This window comes from Adiantum capillus-veneris, chromosome 6 (assembly GCF_014529385.1).
Source record: "Adiantum capillus-veneris isolate H3 chromosome 6, ASM1452938v2, whole genome shotgun sequence".
NCBI lineage: Eukaryota > Viridiplantae > Streptophyta > Polypodiopsida > Polypodiales > Pteridaceae > Adiantum > Adiantum capillus-veneris.
In genome coordinates, this window is record NC_140936.1 from 161024123 (window position 1) to 161029393 (window position 5271).

Consider the following 5271-nt stretch of genomic DNA (forward strand, 5'->3'; position numbering starts at 1 on the left):
CTACCTTCAAAAATAAGGACAAGCTTTTGACCAACTTGTGGCCCGAATACTGTAATGTGCCTAGACATTGGAAGCAATCGTCTTAGAGAAGTTAAGGTTACTAATTAAGTTTCAAATGGAAAGTGAGTGCAAAGCCTAGACTGAAAAATAACATCAGTTACAGATGGTAGTCGTTATTTCGGGCGTCATTCTCCAAAAAGCGGTGCCGACGGCTTGCATTCATAAAACATGATCACCAAAACGTTAAGAAAATCCGGTTCAAAATCTAGAAAATTCTTTAAAATCTTGTCAATGAGTAAAAATCTAGTAAAATTGGTCCTCTAAGTAGCTTGACTTATGCCCAAAATCTTTTAGAATATTTACAATTGGGCCTTAGTGTAACGCCCTCTCTTGGAGGTTGCTTTGTTGCGTGTGTGCGTGGATGTTTTCTCTTCTGCGTGCGTGCGTGCTTTTTCTCTGTTGCGCGTGCGTGCGAGGAGCCATACACAATCTACCCGTAGGAGCGCGCGCCGACGCGCGATAGTTCAGACACAGCGAATGAGCTGCCCTACACAATCTGCCAACGCAGGTCAAACACATCTCTTGCTGCCCTACATAAGGCCAACACAGTTTAGCGCAGGCTGGTTCAGGCGCAAGCAGGTCAACGTTTAGTCAAGTCAGCGAGTTCAGACAGGTCGGGTTCAGGCAGGTCGTCGATCGGGCTCTGCACGCTCAGCAAGTCCAGCAGCCCTACCATACTAGCCGTAGGAGCGCGAGCCAGCACGCGGTGGTTCAGGTAGCTCACGTTCAACGACAAGCTCAACAAATCGAGCTCTGCAAGTTCAAGGATTTAGCTGGTCAAAACTCCGCGTTGACTCTAAGGGGTCGTCCACCTACAAGGTACTCAATGATGCTCAATGCAAACTTTGGTCTTAATGACCTTAATTTATGCTTCATGAATTATGTTTATGAAAGAATTTTAAAGACCAAAAATTTTCAAGTGAGAAGCCATTATGGGCTATAGTATTTTTTGAAATAATGCTCTATGTATAAAGGTAGCTCTGTCCAATTTTTTTAAATATTTCTATTGTGTTTTATTTCAATATGGTGCCATATATAATTTAACTCTTTTGTAAAATTATTGTCTCCATGTTTCTTGTTGATGTTGAAACAGCCCGAAACCACGTGGAAGATCACGAAGGGGAAGGAGTAACAATGCTTCTCTTTATGGCCAGGTAGATGCTAGTGATCAAGTATCTTCAGCCTCAGCTACCGACATGATAGAGGAAATTGAGACACAAGGTGAGGAGGTTCTTTCCATGGAAATAGGACAGAGCTCTCTACACGAAGTTGATGATACTTTAGCCCTCAAGGAGAATGGTTTACAGATTGTTCCATAGGAGATAATGGATGAGGTTACCGCAGCGTCTGAGATGGAAGATGAGCAAAATATCTTTATGCATAGAGGTGCAGACATTCTTGAAATCACACGTGTTTTTAGTTGCTTTGATTGTCCCTCCATTCCTTTATGTAGATTGATTCCATATGCGAGAGTGAGAGGTTTGAGAGATGATCTCAGTGGATTGAAGGCGGCCTTTGCAAAAGAAGGTTATATGCCAGAGAAAGGAGCATTCATTGTCTCTTTGGTAACATGCAAAAGAGAGGAGAGTTTTGTGAATGGTATGTGTTCACACTTTTCATTTTTGTATTGATGTCCATGTGCTTTGAATGTTGTTTGAAGTTTGACTTTGTGAATGTTCTAGATGAGATAAAGGCTACATGGGATCCTCTTTGGAATGAAATCAATGAAGAATTTGAAGCCGAGTTAAAAAAACAAAGAAAGTTTCAAGATCTTACAAATCACATGTTCTATGTTTGGTAAGGAAATCATCGCACCGTGGCTTGGAGGGAAGCGATAAAAGAAAAGTTCTCCACTTCAAAGGAGAAACACTGTCGAGTCCTATGCACCATTATAGATCCCACTAAGGTGCCAGAGATTGCCTTGCTAAGCAGTTTACAACGAATGAACTTGTAAGTGTTGATGTTTCTTCTATCTTTGCTAACACTTGAATGTTAGTATCAAATGGTTTTTTGGTCTTTCAATGCAGCATGAACACTCATGCTCTTGTTGTCACTCATCTTCGTGATGAGATTGTCAATATGACACATATTTGTACAGCGGACCATGAAATGTATCTAAAGGGTTTGCCAGATAGAGATCGAAAACTTATTGCCGCTGTACGGAAGAAGAATGCCAAAGGTACAGAGCCTTGGTATCCACTTACGCGACGGTACCTTGGCAGATTGGTCTATGACGTATGTGTCAGACTAAATGATTTTTACTCTCATTTCAATGCATGATTTCAAAGGTTGTTAACGTATATCTAATTTTAGATTCAAATGACAAAAGAAAAAGAAAAGCGAGTTGCTCTTATTAAACAAAGCTTGTCTACGGAAGAGCATCAGAAAGAAGAAGAGAGAATTTGTGAGGAGATTACTCACAAATATCAGGATCGAATTGGAAAGGTATGTAGATAACATGAATTCACGGCATTCTCTTGAGAAAAACGTGCAAAAATTTACTTAAGTACTTGTCATATGCAATATTAAATTTTTCAATTACTTAACATTGTTGATCCCAATCTTGGGACGGATTGGCTAGCAAGAGTTTTGTCTTTGAAATGGGGTCTTGATAGTTGGGCTACGTTGGAGAAGTTGAACTTAATAGCACTTCAAGACGACCCTGTGCAAAAGAAGATTCATTGGGTTTCATTATTAGAAGTAGACAAGATTACAAGGAGTGCATATGGTCTGAAAAAGGGAGATCACGTCTTTCGCATGTAAGTATAGCTAAGATTAAAAGTACTAAATATATCATGCCTTTATATAAAAGTCTAACTTTGTCTCCTCTTTTTATTTGGGATTGTAGCTGGCTTCATAGAGAGGGTTTTTGGCTCGGGTTTTTCAGAGGGCATTTCAGATTGTGTCAGATCTTTTGGATGTGCCAGGCGTGGTGCCTTTGCAGCATGACTGCACTCTTGCATTCTACTTTGAAGAAATGAAATTTGAGGCGAGGCCCTATCTATTTCCAATAGAGGTGTCTCTTGGAGTGAAGACTAAGGATACCGATAAGCAGCCATTAAAGAAGGTGGATACATTGAGAATGGCAGCACAACGTTTGGCTTTCAGGTGAATCACTAACTGACTTAGATATATAATATTCGTTGTTATTGTTTCGTAACATTCGTGTCACCTAATTGACCTTTGTAGATTCTTCATGTTCTTGGTTACCAAGAGTGTCTTGCCTGCCATGCCCTTTCTGGCTAGACAGTGGACTCAGCTACCGATCCAAGACACAAGCATGTATCCCTCTATTATGCACACATTGACTCCTTGGGAGATAGATAATTGTCCATGGTGGATAGATATGGAGAAGGGCCATGTTCTTGGACGTGAAAGAGAGCTACAAGAGATGATATCGAAGGATGCTGCGATGAAGGTTCCTCCAGTAGACATAGTAGAAGAGAGTCGTGCAGGTATGTTTGATCATGCTCATATTTACCTATCTAAAAGTTACAGTGCTCTAATTTGAAGTTATCTATTTTAGAAATGCGCAACTCACAAAAGGAAAAGGAGAGGGTTGTGGATCAGATCATTGACGAGGAGGTGGAGCCACCTCCAGGTAAACTACAAAAACATTTGTTAATGCTTTCCTTCCACGTGGTTGATGCATGGCTTATTAAACCTCCTTGTAATGTCTCAGTTGCTCCTGGCACGATCGTGGCTTGAAGGAGTATCTCTTTTGTTTATATTATGGAGTCTCCATCTCATTATCTCTCTAGTTCTATGGATACTCGATGCATGGCTATTGTTGGGGACTACATTGCCATTGCTGCAGACTATAGGGCGCGGATCTATAATCTTGCATGGGTCCCTGTACACGAGCATCTCGTGCGGGCACGCTCTGACTCTATCTTGTATACCCGTGGCACGAAATCAGTTTCATGGGCTACAGATTTGATTTTCTTAGATCTTCCATTTGGTGGGTCCCTCTTAGGCTCCTCTACTTCACCTCGTTGGGACATTTGCACTGAGGATCATGTACGTGCTGGCATTCATTTGGCATTCTCGACATTGGCGGATATTGGATGGCTGTTGATCATGGTTTCTTTGGTAGGTCTATCTTGTTTATATTCATGCAAAAAAATTGTAATATTTGTGGTATTTATTATTGATATTTAGTTAAAATAACAAGAGAGGCCGTTGGCTGGGTGGAGAGATTTTCTCGTGCTTCGGAGATGGTGGTTCATCGTCGCATTGTAGTGCTCCATCATGGAGTATATGGTTATGTGGAGAGTTTTGGTGGTCGTGTGGCACTTTGTGTTGTTTGCTCTAATCGTGTGTCTTGTTTTGCAGTGTAATTGCTCTATGCTATTTATGATTCACAGAGTGGGTATGCGTCCACCTTGCTTTGTATCAAAAAGCACTGCCTTGTTCTCCCGTCTTGGTATGCACTCTTCGGATTCTTTTATGGTGCATCACCTTCCGGAGCTCTCTCAGGCTAGATCATTATTAGGCGAGCCATTGCGAGGAGGACTGCAATGGAGCCATTCTTTCATTGCATGTTTTGTGGAGCTGCTTTGCCGACGAGGAGGTATTTGTTTGGAGCTTGGATGTGGCACAGCCCCTGTACTAGCAGCTTGCTTGGCTTCAGGACGAGCATGTGTTGCAATCGACATTGATGAGCCACTGATTTCAGGATATGTGTTACCATCGCTTCGCCCTAGAAAGCGGGGCAGAGAGGAGGCGTCCACCTCTTTAGATATTGATGATGAGAGTGGCATGCCATCGCGTGTCAATCCCTTTGACGACTAGTGAGGGCCCCTCTTACTTTTGACATTGACATTGCTCTCACATTTTTTGTCACTATTTTTGTATTAGCGTTGGTATTTATTGATCATCGATACTGCCTATATTACTTGTTTGGTGTTTAACTTCACAATCTTTCTTTTTTAATGGAAGTGCATTGCCGGTCTACGCAGAGCACATGGCTAGAACCATGGCAGCAGATACGCGGTACAATTCTTGCATCCCTGAGAGGTATCAGAGACATAACGTATTCATCGATGATGAGTGCAAGTCATCATAAGAACAATGGATTTATAACATTGGTGGATGTTAAAATTCAAATTCATGTCTCGTTGTGGATAAGTAGTATGTACTGTTTTGATGGATTTGGTTAAGGTTTAAAATCCTCATATGAGGTGCCGTGAAGGCTTATGATTATTTTTG

The 5271-nt window shown here is 41.5% G+C and overlaps 1 pseudogene; it reads left to right on the top strand.

Moving 5' to 3' along the window:
* The first annotated feature begins 537 nt into the window (after positions 1-537).
* LOC147456617 (uncharacterized) lies at positions 538-4854 on the top strand (annotated as a pseudogene).
* The last annotated feature ends 417 nt before the right edge of the window (positions 4855-5271 follow it).